The sequence below is a fragment of the Rissa tridactyla genome, chromosome 10 (genome assembly GCF_028500815.1).
Source record: "Rissa tridactyla isolate bRisTri1 chromosome 10, bRisTri1.patW.cur.20221130, whole genome shotgun sequence".
Taxonomy (NCBI): domain Eukaryota; kingdom Metazoa; phylum Chordata; class Aves; order Charadriiformes; family Laridae; genus Rissa; species Rissa tridactyla.
Genome location: NC_071475.1, coordinates 24,111,320 through 24,130,595, shown reverse-complemented (window position 1 = coordinate 24,130,595; position 19,276 = coordinate 24,111,320). Strand labels below are relative to the sequence as shown.

Here is a 19,276-nt window from a genome sequence, read left to right as displayed (position 1 = left end):
TGCTTTTTTTTTTTTTTTTTTTTTCCCCCCGGGAAGAGGGGAGTTCTTGTTCTTGTGGAAGCAATAAGTAAAAACGCTTGCTATATGAGAACAGCTGTGCCATTGGAAAGGACGACATTTTAATTTGACCAAAAAAAAAAAAAAAAAAGTATTTTTATGACGATAAAAGAAAATAATTGCAAATGTTAAAAATGCAGCGTGCTTTTCTGCAACAAGGGCTTTTGGAGAAGCGAAGGATTTTAGTAGCTGCTGACTTGGGGGGGGGGGGGCGGGGAAAAAAAACTGAAAAGGTTTCAAATCCCCTCTGGATTTGTACAGTTTCTGTGAGATTTAAGAGCATATTTAAATAGTTTATTTTCTGCCTTCAGTTTCTCGGTGCTTTAGTGCTCTGAGCAGGAGAATTTCTGGAAAGGAAAGGAGGAATAAATTTGGGGGGATGCTGATTTGATGCTGGGGGCATATGCAGATATTTGAGGCCGTTAGATGTTCAACGAGGATTCCAGGGGCTGTTAACATAGTTGTGGAAATGGGAGTCAGTTAAAAATGTCAAACACAGCAAAATAGTTCTCAAATATTTGCTAACTGCACGTGAGCACGCGGCCGGCCGAGGCTGCCGGATGCACCAGTCGGCCGCTGGCAGCGGTTGATGTGGTGAGTGCTTCTGAGGAGTCCATAGGCCTTCGCAGCCTTAAACGTTGCATTTGGAGGGTTTCTTTGGAGGGTAACCTGGTTTCGTTGTCCAAGTTTGTATCGGTATTAAAAAAAAAAAAAAAAAAAGCCCCGTAAGTTGGAGTCGGTGAAGCTCAGCATCGCTGTGCCTGCCTACTGGTGGCAGAATGAACCTTGATCTCCACGGCCAACGCCGTCCTGGGAGGCTCGGGGGGGGGGAGCGGGGACAGGAGGCGGCGGCGGGGAAGGAGCCGCGCTTCTCCCGACACGTCCGCCTTGTGGAGACGATCCCGGTGGTCTTGCTCTTGCTGGCGTGAAGCGAGAAACAACCTAAAAATTACCGGTGGTGTTGCATTTGCTCTTGCCGCAGGGTGCCAGGGGTGTTATTTCCATGTACTTATTTCTGATGAATATTTGTCGCTGAGAGATGATATCTGAGAAAGATGGCAACGAGCAATGGGGAAGGAAAGATGTTTCTGTTTACTGACCAGTGACGATGAGTAAAAGGACAGACGTCTTGTAGAGTTAAGCACTTGGAGACTTTTATTCGTTTTCTTTCCTTCCTTTATCCTTCGCTGTTTTCTAACGTCTGTTATTGCAAAAGCAGACAGGTAAAATTGTTCAAAAATTACCTGCCTGGACGGTTCCTCAATGGGGAAATGGAGTTGCTGGGAAAGCAAAACCCAAACGCTCTGTTTTGGTTTGAACTGACGCTATGAACAGGTTTCCCATGTCCGGCTCCCGCTAAATCCCAAGTGACGCGGGGACAGGCTGTCCCGGCCCCTGCCCTGTGAGAAGCGGGACCGTCGCGGGGGCAGCCTTTGCTCTCCATCGCCTTTGTAATAAGCTCGGGGATGCTTTTGGGTTACCTCCTTCAACCCGAGCGCCTCGTCCACGCTTAGCAGCGCTGTTTCTATTCGGGAGGTGAATTGATCAGGCGTCTTTCAGGCAGCGCCGTTCGTTTTCTTCATTTACCCTTTCTGGGGAAACTTTTTGCTTTGCAAAGTACCAGAGGAGTTCAGGTTGAGATAACAAGTGTCGAGAGGAACGATGGACCCCCATGACAGGGCAGGTGGGACCGCTGCGATGGAGCAGGGCACCCACCGGTGGTGTTCTCCGGATGGAAAAGCAAAGCACCCCGGCTCCCTCCTTCTGCCCCCTCCTCTGCACGGAAGGGGCACCTGGAGGGGCCGTGGCTGCCCGCGGCGCGGGGTCTCGGAGCGCTGGGGGTGGGCAGGAGAGAAGAAAGCGGGGTGCTGTGGGGCGAGGGGGGCGCACACCAGCGCGCAAGGCGGGAGCGTTGTCCTTGTGGTTGCAAACTCGTTTCAGAGCGGCCGGAAGGGTTAGAAGCAAACACACAGGTTTTTTTTCATTGTCCTTTTTTAATCGGCTCTCGGAGAAAAACCCCAGCGCCCAGCCTCCGCGTAGTCAGTTCTCTTTATTTTTTAAGAAATAACAGCATTACACCCCGGCTTTGCGAGACAGTGCTGTTACCAACGGTTAGCGAAACGACGCGGACGCTTGCGAGCTGCCCAAAAACCCATTCCAAAATATTTATGTTCACAGCTATTAAAGCAAAGCAAGGGCGGCGGGATGTATTTTTTTCCGCAGGGAGAGAATTTCTGATGGGCCCAAGTTCGCTTTTCTGTGGCAGCAGCCCTGTCTCCCGCTCTTTGTCATGGTGATTCAGTAATGCTTTGCTGTTGTCATGGTTGCAGGGTTACTACTAAAGCCAAAGCAACTGCACAGCCCTTTTATTCATAGTTTCAGTGTATAAACTAATTAAGTAAACTGAAAGCAGCAGTCTATTCCCTGGGCCTTGTTTTTATAATACGCGGGCTCCGATAGACTCGATTTCCGCAGTCCTCCTAAATATCAAACCTGACTCCGTTTCGTCTCCTTGGATGTGTTTCATATCTTAAGACCAGGCAAAGTTCATGAATCATTTAATTGCCCAGAAACGTCCTCGCAAAATTGAAAAGGTCTCTGGAAAATCTCTTTTGAGCCGCTAAAATAAAGCTGGGACCAGCGTGATTCAGCCGAGCTGCATTCCTTATCGCTGCTTTAGTCGTGGCAGAAACCCAATCAAAATGTTTAGTTTCTGAGTTCATGCTTTGCTGTGTTTATTAAAAAAAAAAAGGTGGCAAAATGATGAAATGATGAGGGGGGAAATTTCTGCAAAGCCCCTCACTCCCCCCTCACCGCCGCAGAAGCCTGGGAGCGATGGAGAGCGATAAACACCGTGTGGTACCAGCTGCAGCTGGTGGACAAAATGTTCTCCTCGGCCGTGAGAAGGTCGGTTGCACAATGACATGGGAGCTCATTTTGCATTAAAAACTGAATATAAGCACGGGATCTGTTTGCGGGCCCCGAGAGTGCTGAGAGGAACCCAATCGGTTTTGCGGGAGATGGGAGCGGTCGCGCTGGCATTTGCCTTTGTCGCGGAAGGGTTAGAAGATTTAGTGTCCCCAGTTGGTGTCCTGTTTACTGATCAGCTGCTGCTCTGCCCTTGGCAATCGTCCTGCTCTGCTAGAGACGAGGGGGAATTTAAGGAGAAATTGAAGTAAAGTGAAAACCTATTTCCACCTCAAATTAGCTGCGTCTTAGTGTTCCCTTGGTGTCTCCCCCAGGAGGATGCGTTCACGCTGGCATCCAGCGCTGGGGAGCACAGTGCCGTGCGGGGTCAGCGCTTCACCTTCCTCCTGCAGAGAGGAGCGAGGACGGGGAGATGCTCCCTGCCCCTCGGTGATGCTGGAGCGAGGACGGGGAGATGCTCCCTGCCCCTCAGTGATGCTGGAGCGAGGACGGGGAGATGCTCCCTGCCCCTCGGTGATGCTGGGCGGAGGACGGGGAGATGCTCCCTGCCCCTCGGTGATGCTGGAGCGAGGACGGGGAGATGCTCCCTGCCCCTCGGTGATGCTGGAGCGAGGACGGGGAGATGCTCCCTGCCCCTCGGTGATGCTGGAGTGAGGACGGGGAGATGCTCCCTGCCCCTCGGTGATGCTGGAGTGAGGACGGGGAGATGCTCCCTGCCCTCGGTGATGCTGGAGCGAGGACGGGGAGATGCTCCCTGCCCCTCAGTGATGCTGGAGCGAGGACGGGGAGATGCTCCCTGCCCCTCGGTGATGCTGGAGCGAGGACGGGGAGATGCTCCCTGCCCCTCGGTGATGCTGGAGTGAGGACGGGGAGATGCTCCCTGCCCCTCGGTGATGCTGGAGTGAGGACGGGGAGATGCTCCCTGCCCTCGGTGATGCTGGAGTGAGGACGGGGAGATGCTCCCTGCCCCTCGGTGATGCTGGAACGAGGACGGGGAGATGCTCCCTGCCCTCGGTGATGCTGGAGCGAGGACGGGGAGATGCTCCCTGCCCCTCGGTGATGCTGGGTGGAGGACGCAGGTGCTGATCAGCTCATCTCAAGGTACAAGGGGGAGCTTGAATTTCCCCCCTCGGCCCGTGAAGAGCTGTTGGCCGCTGGTGGTCCTCCTCCGTGCCACCGCTGCATGGCCACAGTGGGAGGGTGTTCAGGGTCCCGGCCTGTCCGGCAGCGCTGGATGTCCACCTCTTCCCCCTTGTTAGCGTGGCAGGGACAGGGTCCAGTGGCTGAAGGGGCTCTGCTTCTCCGGGAGGGTGGTGGGCATGGGGCTGCTGGGGAGCTGCTCCTTTTTGAGACGAGGGGACCAAGGGGCTTCCTGGGACCATTTAACTTCTTCCCTTTTTCACACAAGATGAAAGCTCCCCGGTTCTTGTACTAGATAAGCTTCTACCGTCGGTCCATCCCTCTTCTCCACCTTCTCCGGGGTGTGAGAGCAGCAGGACCCCAGCTGGGATGCCCGGGCCTGGGGGATTCGGGGGCAGACGTGCTGTGCCGTGGCTCCTACTTACGGCTTTTAGTATTTTGCATCATTCCCTGTTCCTCTGGTAGGACGTTTTTTTAATTATTCCTGACATATGAAAAGGGGAAAGAAAAAAAAAAAAAAAAAGGGATCCCTCTAAGGAGAGCGAGCCCAGGTGGGGTAGTGGATCAACAGTGATACTTTCATTCTTCAGAATCACCCTTTTCTCCACTGAAGTTCCAGCCTAACTCCCAGCGAGCCGTCCCTGCAGCACCCGGGGGTGACGGGAGAGGAGGCCCCTCTGCCGGCGGTGCCGAGGCCAGGAGCCGCCGACGTTGGCAGCGCTGCGGCGGTGGGTGTTTGATGGCTGTAAATAAGGAATCTTGGCGGTGCTTAAAGGGAAATAATTCGCAGTGACAACGGGGGGCTCCTGCCCCGATAGCCCAGGGAGCGGAGCCGTCTGCCGGCCCCTGAGAGGCGGAATAGCGTCCACGTCCTGACGCTGGGGCAGCTTCCCTGCAGCCGGAGCGGCACCGCCAGCCTCGCCGGGACTAGCCACGGTAGCCACGTGCATCTCGTCAGGTCTAAGCCGGTGCGGCTCAGCCCAGAGCAGGTTGCATTTGCTGCAGCCTGGCCTGTGCCAGCAGGTAGCCACAGGCCACAAGCCACCGCTGCGTTTGACAGCTGGATTTGACGGCTCTTAACGACGCGCAGTTCAAAAGAGGTTTAACTAGGTGAAAGTTAAGAAAAATAACCACGTTTTCCACTCTTTTTTTAATTCAGCGAAGCGGTGTCTCAGAGCCTGCAGCTCCCCTCAGGCCCAGAAAGTGCCGTCTCATCCAGCGAATGCTGCCTTTTCCCTTCCGATTAGCAGGGATCGATTTCTTCCCTCGCCCCGGGAACAGGCACGTGGCCATAAATCAGCCCCGGACGTGCCAGCGCTTCCTCCTGCATCCCGATGCTCCTTGCCGGGAGATGCTCCCTGAAAAGGCCGCGCAAAACCTCCAACCACCGCGGCTGGTAGTAATGAAAATAGAAAATGTTTTCTCTCCGAGGAGTGAAATTTCTCGTGCTGCCTTTTGCTTTGAAAATTAATTAAATTAAGGCAGCACGATCCAGCGTAACTTCAGCTACCTAAAGTCACTTTTGCAAAGTTTAGCCCTGAGCATTTTAAGTTTACTAAATCCCTCTCTTACAGACAGTAAAGGGATTCCTTTTCTGTTCTTTAAGGGACGGCCGGAAACATTTTTCAATGCCACTAGTTTCAGCACGGTGATCTAAAAAGCAATTCTGTAGCACAGAAAGGGAATTTCCTTTGAAGATACGTCAAGAGTTTCTGAATATTTTTCTTGCCATTCCTTAAAAGAGTTCAATATTTGGTTTTCCGTAAGTCGCAGTACTTATTTCTTTTGGAGGAGTCTGTCTACACTGAATTTTGCAGCTTTGCCTGTTTAGAAGCAAAGTGACTCAACGGGCACTAACTTCAAAAATGTGACCTTCGGCTTCTCAGGGACGTTTTTAACCTTGTAATTCTTTATCGGTGCAAAACGCCAGGCCCGGGCGCTGGACGGGCCGAGGGCTGTGCCCTCACACTGCCCCGGGGTGGCTCTTTGGTGCTCCACGGATGTGCAGGAATAATTGCCTTGATTGCTTTCTTAGCAAATATTTTTGCTGTTAAACTTCTTTTGCCAGAATATTTGTGGGGAATGAACACGATGGAGGACACATATACAATAAGGGGTAGATGTCCTTCTTCAGCTCCAGCCTGGGGACTTTTATGGTGCTCAGGACATCAGCCGGAGCTCCTGCCTTTCCAGACGTCCCAGGTCCACCGCCGTCACTCTGCTGGCACGGAGGGTGTCTGCGCCGCGGGCGCGGGGCGGCGCAGGGGCTGGGTCCTGCTCAGCAGAGCTCAGGGCAGGTGGGAACGCACCGCGATCTGCAGCCGGAGCTCCAGGAGGAGGGACGGCCGCGTGTCCCCGAAGGCAGGAACAGCAACAAGGCGGGAGGAGGACGGCGGGGCGTGGAGCGGAGGTAACAGCCTGCGCAGGAAGGGGAGAGCACCAACAGCAGCCAGCAAACACCGCGCCGCATGGAACCAAAACCGAAGAAACTTCTCCCCAAGGCTCTGCTCTTTGCTAGTTGGATTCTGCCAGGATAAGTCTTTTTTTAAGGAATAATCTTGTAGCAAAGAGGTAGAGACGGTTTTGCAGAGGGAGATGACAATGATGACAATAATTCTTTGGCGCTGACGGGGCAGAACGTTCAGGTAAGCCTGAGCCAACCCTACGAACAAGGCGCTTCCCGAAAACGCGCTGCTGTCAGCGGCACTCTGCTCCCGGGCTGGAAACCCCGGATTATTTCAAATCCATTTTATGTGTTTTTGTACTCTAATACCTCATAACTTTCACTGCAAACAAATAATAAGCAACTCTTAACGTGTTAACTGAGAAAAGTGTTTTTTGCAAACCGAGGACCTGTTTTGGGCTGATCTACCCAGATGAAGGGACACATTCGTTCTGGTGCAGGAAGGGCTTCCACGGCTGATAAACATCAGTTTATCTGTTTCAGCCCCACCAAACTAAGCATGACAGAAGACAACTATTTATAAAGAGCCTTAGGGGTAAATACCAAGCAGGAAGAACGGCGCGAGTTAAAGGTTAATGTTAGCCTGGGATCAAATGGGTGTCAATTAGTCGTGAATAAATGCAGACTGGAAATTAGAAGACAGCAGTAATGTGAGGAGCAAAATTCTGGCGCGCCCTGTCACTGCAGAGGTGGTCTGAGGAGCTTGTGGAAGGATTGTGCAAGTAGAAATTCCTGAAAACAGAAAATGGCTTTTTTTGTTCCGAGTCCTCGGGGATTTGGTGGGCTGCTGCGGTTGAAAAGAGAAGGGATTGCTGGTTTTTCCCCCTGCTAGATTTATCGTGTTTGAGTCCTGGGGTTCCTGCTGGTTATGTGTGGGGATAAGAAAAAATTCCTCTTGGTATTTTGGTATCATCTAACTTGCTATTTTTTTCCCCATCCTCTCAACCACTGAAGATCGGTCACAGCCAGAAACAGGATACAAGTGCGATTTGCTAACTAGCACTGAAATCGCGGTGGTCTGCCTGCTGTTCCCACCGTGAGATCGCTCACATGTTGAGGTTTGGGCAGAAGCTCCTCCCTCGGTAAGGCAGCAGAGACTACGGAGAGCTGGTATCGTTGTTCTCCTGTGCGGCGATCTTCACTTTAAAGATCACCAGCAATTGTCACTAAATAAACTTGCATGAGGATGGAAACGTGCATCAGGAACCGATGATATTGATGGCTTCTACCCCTCTTGGTGCGTGTCCCAGGCGTGAGGTTGGGCTGTTATCGCAGGCTGCGGCGCTGTCGTGCTGTGGCAATGTCAGCAGACATCCTTCCTGCCATTTTGGCCAAGACACCTATTGCCCGGTGGCACGCAGGCGTTGGCGCCTCAGCTACGTAACCACGGTCTCCCTTCCAGCCCTGGGCTCTTGTGTTCCCAAACACACAGCGGCACCCCACGGTCTGCGCAGATCGCCTTGCATCCAGCGCTCAGTGATCTTCCGGTGGAAAACAGGAGTGTAAAGCCGTGATTTGCTAAGCTGTGGGCGAGGGAGGTGCCGGGATACCTGACTCCATGGGTGTTGGGTCTGCTGTCCCGCTCGCTGGCTCGGCACCCGCAGCTTCACCCCTGTCAGGGGACTGCACCCTCCGTCTCTGATTAAACACACGGGACACGGGGCGTGGGCAAATGGAAAATACCCAGAAAATCCCCATAAATAATATATTCACCTTCTTCCTGCAACATAATCACAGTTTGGCATTTCATTCATTAAAGTACATTCCTTTTCCTAATAAATAAAAGTTCCTGGGGCATTATAGAGGAGATAAGACATCATAACCTGTCCAGCTCTCCCGTTTGCTTTATTGATTTCCTTGGTCCCCTGCTGGCAACATCGGGCCTGGTTAAACTATTTCTGTCCGTTATATCCCAGCCGTAGCATCTTTGTGGACTCCCAAGCGACCACCCTGCACTCTCCAGGTCACCGTCCTTTCTTGCGGCACGCAGCCTAGAATATTTAAAGCACGAGTCTGTGTTACACCAGGCTGCTCTAGAAAGCACTCTTCTCTTAATATAAAGTAATTACGGAGGACAAGCTTCACTCAGTCCCAAAATAGGCTGGCGTCAAATTCTCAGATGAAATAAACTGCTATCTTGCCGTTGCCTTGAGCGCAAAGCTACCAGGGTGGAGCAGCAGCAGGTCTGGTCCCAGGTGGTGAATGTGGCACGGGAGCTCGATCGTAAGACTGACGGTGAGTTAGACTAATAGATATAGATATATATTTATTTTAGTGTCTTGTATTTTATTGTATTTTATTTTACAGCGTGCTGGGAAGGCTGAGATTAGTGGGGGCTCTTAGAATATCCAAGCCAATGTAGTTAATTATTTAAACCAACGACGCAGCTTTCTTCAAGAGCCCTTTTACTACCCGAGAGGTTAGTGGTGAAAAATAACCCTTAGTTGAAGGCTGGGCAAGGCGGAGATGGAGACGTGTTATTTAGAGTTGAAGTGTTCAGGACAAGGATTACCTGTTCCTTTGTGGCCGCACAGCGCCTGGCACAACGGCACCCCCTTGTATGGGGCAAGACGTCGTAAGCATAATTAGCAAAAACACAGCATTCAACCAGAACAACTCTAGGAGGAGAAGACTGACAGATGGATTAGCCCACGCTTGTCATTCGTATCTGAGCCCTATTTAAGGAGCGAGGTTTGTCTGCCTACTGATCCTGATTTCTATTCCGAGAGAAGACGTTGTTCTGATAAGTATTCTCCTTCATAGCCATTGGGATCTTCAATCAAATACCACCTGAAGCATGCTGTAACTACAGGTATGGATGTGCAATTGCCTCTCTTTAGGCATAATTTTGAGAAGGTTCAGTAGTTGTTGGATTTATTGTGCTTTATTGTGCCTGACGACGCTGCTGGCTAATAGCTGTGTGGTACCCGAAGCTCAGGTGCTTCTAATCACATTAGGGCCAGCAGCACCCCAAGAACATGCCACGGAAGCACTAAACATCAGCCTAATTGTTCCCAACCAATTAGCGGGCTTTGGATGACACAGCTGCAGGGTGCTCAACCTGATGTGTCTGTTTTGAAGATCTGCTGAGCCTGTGTTCTCCTACAGCTCATGCTCCTTTACGACGTGCTCAGCTGAGCTTCGGTTTCACGCAAGGTATGCTCTTATTTGATGGAATGTGAATTCTTTGCTTACACCTATATAACGTAAGTAAAAATTAAATTCACTGACCAGATAGAGGAAGGAATGGCAATCTATCAAGCTATTTAATTTCCTCTTCCCGTTGCAAATCATTGTCCGCTTAGTTTGGGGAAAAACATCTTTACTTCGGAGTGGTTTTATGTTGGCTTAGAATACAGTAAACTTGAAGGCAAATGTGTCCTGTGAATCTGTAAAAAATGCACCGCTTCCATTTAAAATCTCTTGGCAATCCCTTTATGAAATATTGTATCTTCTATTCTTACGGTATCGACTGTAACAGATACCACAAAAGGCAAAGGATTTTTGCAAAGCCCCAACCTGTTGATTGCACTTTACCACCAGAGATGCTCTTTTATATTTGGTGTTTATACGAAAATGGAATTTCTCATTCTTGTATCTGGTAGCTTCCCATACACCTGTTTTTCTCCAATTCTGCTTTTTCTTTTTTCTCGTATAATTTTCACCAGTAAGATCAATTAAACTGTCCTTTTTTTTTTTCTAGCACGGGGATGCTTTCCTATTTTCTTTTGTGACTCTCTCTCCTACTATCCCTTTATTTCAGTAGGAATTATAACCGAATTGACAAGAGCAGGGATGTTATTCCCCATTCCTCCTCTTTCCTCTGATGGATTTTTCGGAGTTGGAGAAAAAAAGATTGCGTTACTTCAGAAGCAATTTGATCTACCTACGGAGTCATGTGCTTTGGCTTTCAGCTCTTCCTTTCAGGACTTCAGTGACCCCTTTCATGGGGGGGAAAAACCCCACCTTGGTGCATTACGTGAATATTGCGTGCGTTACATTTCCAGGATAACGAACCTTTTCAGGATTAAGTTAAAGCACTCTCTTTGAGGCACCGGCGGCATGCCAGTTTGCTTCGTATCTCATCAGCAAGACAACCGGACTGCGGGACGTGGCTGAGCAGCAGCAAGCGAGTAGCAAACACTGGAGTAGTCCCATCTACCCTGGCCAGGCTCCTGCTGGGGAACGGCACAGGGGAAAACGAGGAACGGGAAGCTGAAGGGTTACAATGAGGAAGGCAAAGACGGTAAGGCTGCAGCACAGGAGATAAGGACTTGGAAAATGAAAGTACGGGGCCTGAAACATCCCTGGGACCACAACCGTCACGTCCTCTGCGGTGCGAGGTGCCGAGCGAGGGGGAAGAAAAACACTCCGTGCTTCCAGCTGCTCAGTACGTGAAAAGACAGAGGGGTCTCTGGAGAAAAGGCTACAGAATTAGCAGTGGGTCTGGTGATGGCTAACCACGTTATACTGTGTGCTGCGGTTCTAATGAGCTGCATCATCTGCTCGCTGTCGCTCCTCTGATTTTGAGGAGCTGTAGTGGTTCAAGAGGAAGGGAGTCCTGGGATAAGGGACATCACCTAGAAAATTGTGGGATTTTACACAGAAAACTGTGGAATTCAAGGCATAAAGGACAGAGGAATCACAGAGGGAAACGTGCGCAGATAAGTAAATATGATTAATGGGAAAAAAGATGATCTGGCGTTGTCGCAGAGCAAGAAGGTGGGCAGCGGGTAGCAGCTGGGTCTCGTGCTGCTTCGGAAAGAGGACTAGAAAGGGATGAGGATGAAGGCGCCTGCCTAAACCGTGTAACAGGCAGCGAGCCCGCCGGGAAAAGGTACGGAGGACGCCACGGGAGCAGGGGCAAGTGCAGCTGGTGGTGGGCAAGGAGAGGCCCAAGGGGAAAGGACCTTTTCAAACGGAGTAAATCAAACAGGGGGTCGTTCAGTCACTTCTCATCTTCCATTGTGCTCCAAGGACTTTTCCAGATAAATAGTTTTCCAACTTTCTAAATGTTTCTTGCAATTTTAATAGCTTTAAGGTCAAAGCAGTGGACGGCATCAGACTGCTTAAAGTCAAGCACACGAATGCTGCAAATGACAAAACAAAGTGGAAGAGCATGAGAATGACAGATCACGATTATGACAACCATTTGCGACGTCTGGATTATCACGTGTGACGTCTGGGTACAACACAAAGCGGTTTTTCTGTTCACTTATTTAAAGCCATCTGGGTTTTTTCCCTGTATTCTCCGAAAATCTTTCAGCTGCTCTCAGTGCCAGAGCTGACCCTTGTTGTCTGAGACATTCCCAAAAAAGCCCGCTCCTCCTCCCTCCGTGAAGAAACTAGCACAATTAATGTTTTTCCAAGGTTAAAAGTTTTGGGGTTTTTATGTATATAGGCAGAAAGAGAGCACTCTCAGTAATACCACAATTGACTAAAATAAAGTACCAGCCGCTCAGTAGGTGAAAGGATGCTTGTGAGTAGTATTCAATCAAACGGGGGGGATACAGACATCGTATCACAGTAGTACCCATGCTATGAAATAATTAGGGTATTTCCTAGCACAGAAAATCCCCCTCAACGCCGTTTGGGGCATCTGAAAAGTGCAGCTAATGCTAAAGGTTACGATTTGTGCTCAAGTTCTCGGATCTGCACGTTGCTGTGGCAAAACCTCATCTTTTGAATTCCTAATAACATGAAGCTTTTTCCAGAAGAAAATGCATAATACATGAAGTATTAAGAATGATAATTAGAACTTCTCAGATTTAAAGACTGTGTGAAGATATTGCATTAGATGCATGTGATATGTATGATTTGGATGATAGTGTCTGTCCTAAAAACTGGCGGCAAGGCCAGACATCGCTGGTATCGATGGGATTGTCAATACAGCGTGTCAAGGGTGTCTACATGCGTGACGGGACTTAGATCATCAAATAGGAGGTAAAAGGCGGTCTGCAAAATTGAGAGATGCAAATACATTACCAATATTAGAACAGAAAGTGCAGGGAGCTAGGAAATACTTCTATCATCTGCTTCGCAAGCCTGAATTTAGAGTGAACCATCACCTGAATGACGGAGTGAATCAGGCTATCCAAATCTGGTTTTGATCTAACACCTGATTTTATATCAGCAAATAATATGTTGGTACTAGCAGAAATTATTTCCCATGTTCACTTGTGTATTTCAGAACGGGCTCCAGAGTTCAATCCTCCAAGAGACTGGTATTGCCAGTAAGCTGCCACCAACACCCAAAGCAGGGGGAAAGGAAAGCACTAAAATTCCCAGGAGAAGAACTAACAAGGAGAGAAAATCTCATTTTCTGATTTCCATTTACAGCCTAAAATAGCCCGTCTGCTGGGAGCAGCAGTTCTTTGGAAAAACAGTGATTATGAAGACCATGGTCTTATTTACTTTCTGCCAGTGTTGCAGCACACGATGTATACTCACAGGGTATTTTTAGTCACAGATTCTGCCAGGCAGAAACGCAGCGGAGTTAATCGCATGTAGTAAATTAAACAAAAGCAAAAAAGCTGGTAGGCTCGGGGGTGCCTGCAGCAGCTGAAAATTCTGTTACCCTTTCTAGGCAAACTTTGCCAAATTGCCTATGGGGAGGGGAAAGGCAAAGGGCGGGGGTGTTTTTTTCACCTGGGTCAAACAACCTACGTATGTATCTGCAGTCAGGGCGAGAAATCTGTCGATATTCAGATTACAGTCAGAATGAAAGCTCTTTCGTGGTGAAATTGTTGAATTTTGTCCACCAACACCTCGGCTGCCCTCTGACAAGTACTCTGCGGGTGATGAGCTACTGCATGCCCCGAGCTCCCGTCCCAGGCGCCGGTGGGTGATGCAGGAAGGGCTGCTAGAGCATAACCGGTGGGCCGAATGTTTTCCCGCGGTGGGCCGGCATTACCATCCAAAAGACGTTTCAAGCAGTCTTGACTCTAACGTGAATTTCCTTCCAGCTTGGGAGGAAAAGTACAAAGGGCAGGGATTAAAGGTGGTTTCAGCACAGCTCAACTGGGTGCAGATATCCTCACCCTGCCTCCTAATGGGCTGATGAAATAGCTCCTGAAGATCATCTTCTGCACCACGTCCTTCCTTTGCTGAAGAGGATGTCTAGAAAATTCTTGTGGAAATACACCTTTTTTTCATTGTTCCCTTCAGTGGGCATGGCAACAGATCATCAGTCCCGGCAGCTTTCTCTCTAAAAACACAGAAATAGTAAAATTAATTTATAATCAACGGTTAGTGTCAAGATATAACAAGCTAACTCGGCTTGGTGTAACTAAGCCAAGAACATACAATAGAAATACAGCAATCGGCATTTATGGGAATGAACACATCACTGTTTTAAATGAAAGCTGTTCTTCCATTAGCTCAATGTAGCTTGTAAAATCTTTCACTGGCTAAAATCTGGAGTAATGTTAGATATCATTCACACAACGACTGTGCTGTAATGCTTATTTACGGCATTAGCACGTTAAGTTTTTTGTGAAGTAAAGCAGTAGGGATCAAATGGACTCCCTCGCATCTGCGATGCCTTTGAAAGATGGCATGTGCCTGCTCAGGAATTAAATTAGGAATTAAAGATTGAACCAAGAATAAACGCCTAAGGAGTTAAGGAGATCTGAATGCTGAACTCACATCCACCAGGCCACAGGCATAAACAGAACACGCTGTGGTCACCTCTATCCACGGCAGCAGAGGACTCCACCGGGATCCTGGTGCGACATCCTGGAGGCTCTTGCCCAGATGGTGGCTGGCGTCCTCCCAGGGCAGGGGGAGGAGGAGACAAAAGGTGGTCTCAGGAGAGGGCTGCCCCAAGTGCGCTTTGTGTTCTTCCAAGAGGAACGTCAGTCACGGATCGTTTTCTTACCGCGGACTGAAAGACGGGCTGGCGGAGATGCAGTCTACACAAGACTCCACAACTCAAAGGCTGAAAAGATATGCTGAGTTTAAGACCGATTATGCGTCTCTGCTGGAAGGGCAAATCCTTTACTCTCTAATGGGAAGATGCAAAGAGGATTAAGGCAATATCCTTCCTCAGGCAGGTTTTGGTTTTTTTCTGGCAAGAGAGATCTTTCCTAATAAGTAACTGCTCTTTCTTATGAGCTAGCCATTGTCAGTGACCACGGGACTGCACGGACACAAAATAGATTCTGTCTGCCCAAAACAGCTCACAGACATTGAGTATCATTTCGTTTTCTTTACTGGGTAAAAGGAAGAAAATGGCTTTTAAATTAGATGTTGAACCCCTTCCAGAATTGCAATACAAGATACTGAATCAATCATTCTTCGTACAGTTACCTCCTACTCCACAAGCTCCTACTACCATAAAAATTGGTTGTTGCCAACCGAGCTGACTGAATAATTTGCAGTTTCATATTTGTTAGAGGAATTTTTCCTCTTCCTCTTTTCATTATTAGTCCACAAGCGGATTGATTTTTCTTGATTTATTTTTTTTTTCCAAAAACATGTGCTGTAATCACTCTACAAGTAATTCTCGCCATAAATTATTTGTGAGCAATTTGTTGCGAGAAGTCTTCCACCATGTGCCCTAATTCCATTCGTTCTGTATGAACTTGCATCACGTGGTGCCTGTTTCTGTGAACACAACATCAAAAGAGCCGGTTCTGAGCGTTCTCCCTGAGAACAATCCCACTTCTGAACATCGAAAACTCACATAGAAAGCACGTTTTATTGAAAATTATTGATTTAGGGATGCGTATTCACTGAGATGCTTGCAGTTTACATACAACTGTATTTTTCACACTAATTAGAAGATAGTTTTTCCAAGCCTAAAGAGAACGTTATTTTACCCACTTCACAACTCGAATCTGCTCCTCACCACAGCGTTTGTCTCATCCCGATTCATTGCAATTTCTGTCTCACAAAACGTCCCTTGTGGGAGATGAGGCTTTCAACGGCATATAAAGTGGTTGGGTTCCAAATTACAACTGAAATGACGCACAATTTCACCGTTTAAAAATTACTGAATTCCCAGAAATAATTATGGGATTTTCCTGGTTATTGTTGCGTCTTAATGAAAAATAGGACTGTATCAAAACGCTAGCAGAAGAGTCTGATCCCAACCCTGCTGGAGCCAGTGGAAAGCCTCCCTTTCTCAATTATCTAGAGGGAGGAAACTGCCCTTCTCGGACTGTAAAATACCATCTTTTCAGATAAAAGTTTAAAAGAATGATTGCACTGTTCGGAGGGATTTGGGTACTCTACCACGTGTCGTCTTAAAAAGAAAAGTATTAGAATGACTCCGCAATACTGAAAAGGAGCTGAAAGTCAACTCGAGCACCGAGTGCCATCGTACACCAGAGCGAGAATTTCAAATCCAAGTCTTGCAGTTGGCCTTAAATGTTTGCTTCGAAGATGTTTATAAAATATAGGCCTTGGCTCTTGTTGGTATGCGGTGGAAATACCGTGCTGCTATTTTAGATAATGTAAACAGTTGCTGCAACTATCACCCAGGCATTTTATAATGTTAAGTAGGAGAAATGGAAAAGTCACGAAATTCGTGGATGACGATGTCTGCGATTGTAACTGGGACACGTACGGGTGTCTCTTCCCTTGTCCCTTACACAGGGTCCACTCTGTGAAAATATGAAAAACAATTTATAAAAAAATCCGCATAGAGATGCCGAAGAATGCAAGTGAAAAACGAATGAATGGTTTTTTTTGCAACTACAAATATTGCAAAGGGAAGTTATATTTTGTTCTCAAACCAGCTTCTTCTGAAATTATTTTTAAATTTGTCAGTACGGAAAAGACTTAGTGCACCGCATTGATGTTCTTCAGCCGTGTCATCTGAGGTGGACTGAAATTTTAACTCTTGGTGCTCATAAATAACTCTTGGGATAATTTAGTCTGCTTCGTTTAGTCTGCTACAGAAATAAGCTGTTGATGCTAAGCATCAAAGTTCCCTGAACCCAACTTTCGAACAACCGGTTTAGGCTTGTCTACCAACCTGGGCGCCGAATCCAGCCCAGCCGCGGGGACGGGAGAGCCCCAGGCTCTGCGGGAGCTTCCGCACGGAGCCGCCACCTCCTTCCCAACGTCAGCGGAGCTGGGGCGGCTGATACGAACCGCGAATGCGCTGGCTGTAACGCAGAGAGGAAAATCACCACGAGACATCCAAACGAGTATATTGTGTTAATTTGCATCTCATTTTTTTGTGATGTAGCCCTACGCAGCCAACATAGTAACTGGAAATTCATACAGCGCGATTCGTGCCCCGTCATGTCACACTGCTGGCCTTACAGAGCAAGAATTTTTTTTTTAACACTACACTCATAAATCAAGTCCCTCAAGACAGGAAAATTATTATGAAGCTGAACAATAACGCTTACACTGAGAAGAGCTCAGTACTTTTTCTTCCACCTGGAGCAGAATAGGGAGCTCTTAGATTGTTTTCTCGTATGCCAAAGCGAAATTTTACATCTCCAGCAACAGCAAATAAATCCATGTTTCTGTTACGTACTTTGCCAGTGCAGTGCTGTATCCACTCTCTCTAAAAGTCACTGTTTTCTCCTCGGAACGGGCAATACTGCGTGCAGCAGTTTAAAGGCTGATACCATCCTTTTAGAGAAGTGGCACAGCAACTCCTGAATCAAGTGATACGTACGGTATTCCTCTTCCTACTAGACGGGGGTCTCAAACATAATTTTAGATTTACTTATAGTTTATGCTGAATCATGTAAAATGTGACTAACTCCGCAACGTGGCATATTCCTTTGCACTTTTCACCATTAGCTGGTATTTTTCTTTCCCATTTTTTTTCCCTGCATTACGCAATATCACATCTGGTATGCTGATCCTAATGGAGTTTTAAGGCACAGAAATGGTGATGTGCCGGTACACAGGCTTTTAAAACTGAGTAGGAAGAGAGATTCTTTCCATGTATTCTTTTACCTGTAATTATTAGAGACCTACAATATTATACATGAGAGGGAAAAGGTTGCTACGCTAAAAAAAAAAAGTCCTGGCCTGCCTTATTTTGAATCTGCATATTCAGGTCCATTTATATCACTGAAAGGGCAGCAATCCGAAATAGAAATAACTTGAGCTCAGAAAGCAAGGCTGCCACCCTGAGTAGCCAGAAACCACGGTGCTCATTGAAATAACAGCACCCTGTGCGGACTCATGTGCGATTGCATACCTGTGGCTCGCTTCCACCTACAACAGAATGAAATACTTTGTTAAGCTCCTGTGCTCTGCTTCGCTGGCCCAAGCCATGTGAAATCACACAAAATAAAGTACACCGCACGCTCTGTGCTCTTATTCTGCAGAGCAGGTATAATCTCTGTAATTATACCACAACCGCATGGCAAATGCCATGTAAATACATAGCAATTGCGTGTTCCTGCAGCTTACTTGTTAATTATGCATTGTTACTAACAAGTTCAAAGATAAATTATCGTCAGCGCTTGCAGCTTTAGGTGCTTGCAAAGCTCCTCGGCTGTGCAATAATGGCATTCACGCTATTAAATGCTTGCTTTTTGTTGGTTTCCCATTGGAATGGGGAAGGGAAACAGCCCACCCCTCACGCCCAAAGACCTACAGCTTCCGTGCGTTATTTCTTACTCCTACAGCAGAGGTACGCTATGATGACACGACGAAATAGCAGAACATAAAGATGTCCCTGCTCGCGGCGGGGGGGCTTGGACTAGATGACCTTTAAAAGTCCCTCCCAACCCAACACATTCTGTGAGTCTACAACACTTCTACCAATAAATAAGGAAATCTGGACGAATTAACAACAACAACAAAAATCATTTCCATTAATAAATCGCTTTCCAAATTCCATTTAGTAATCCTCCTAAGCAAATGCTGTATTTACAGTCACTGGTACTTACATGCCATAGAACTAACACTGTTTTCCTCACCCAATATTTAATCTTGCACAGGATAAAAATGAGAGGAAAACCTCATTTCACTGATGTCACCAGCAAAACTCCTATTGATTTCAGTGAGGGCAGAGCTCTACCCAGACAGCTTACTTGTAAATGGATTCTTGAGATAGCTTATATTATATTATGTCAGAACCATAGCACCATGTAAGGCCATTTCATACTTCACGTTAGCTCTTCTACGAGCTGCACTGCAGTATTTTAGACTACAACTTATAGTTTTTTAAAGGTATTTTAATAGTCTTCAATAAAGCAAAATTAGCCTCTCTATAAACATTCCTCTTCTCCAAAGCGAAGCTTCCTTTTAAGTTACGACTCCGTAATGGCTTGGGCAGCCGTTTATACCAACTTTTACAACCTGCGTTGGACCGGGTTTTTTTCAGTTTCATTATTTTCATATCGATTTTCAATCTGAAAGGTGATGCTGATGCTTCTGACCTTTTTTTTTTTTCCCTATTGTAGTTGTTGAGCTATTTCTTCTAAAAAAAATGACTAGCGTTTATTGCAAGGAAATGCAAATGTTAGTATTGCAGAATTAGTATTAGCAGCATAAAAATAGCCAGCTGTTTTTAGCCATTACTTATAAAAATCTGAAGTACGGACTAAAAACCCGCTGTAATTGGCCGTGCATAAATGGGGATGAAAAGGGCCACCCTAAGGAGGGAGGTGACACGCTGGGGATGAAGCAGGGGAGGGAGAGAAGACGGACACAAGGAGAGGGCGGTGTTGGTGGCACTGATGGTTGACACCCTTGGCCCCCGCC

General features: G+C 47.5%; 1 long non-coding RNA gene across 8 annotated transcripts in view; it reads right to left on the bottom strand.

Moving 5' to 3' along the window:
• Positions 1-8,850: 8,850 nt before the first annotated feature.
• The window catches only part of LOC128915907 (uncharacterized), a 28,500-nt gene continuing 18,074 nt past the window's right edge, over positions 8,851-19,276 (bottom strand). For 6 of the 8 annotated variants that reach the window (XR_008468798.1, XR_008468794.1, XR_008468796.1 and 3 more), the window contains 3 exons: positions 16,572-16,704; positions 14,279-16,197; positions 8,851-13,796 (listed from right to left, as the gene is read on the bottom strand). This is a non-coding gene — a long non-coding RNA (uncharacterized LOC128915907). The remainder of the gene's footprint in view (positions 13,797-14,278; positions 16,198-16,571; positions 16,705-19,276) is intronic. The other 2 variants (XR_008468797.1, XR_008468801.1) reach the window with 2 other exon arrangements.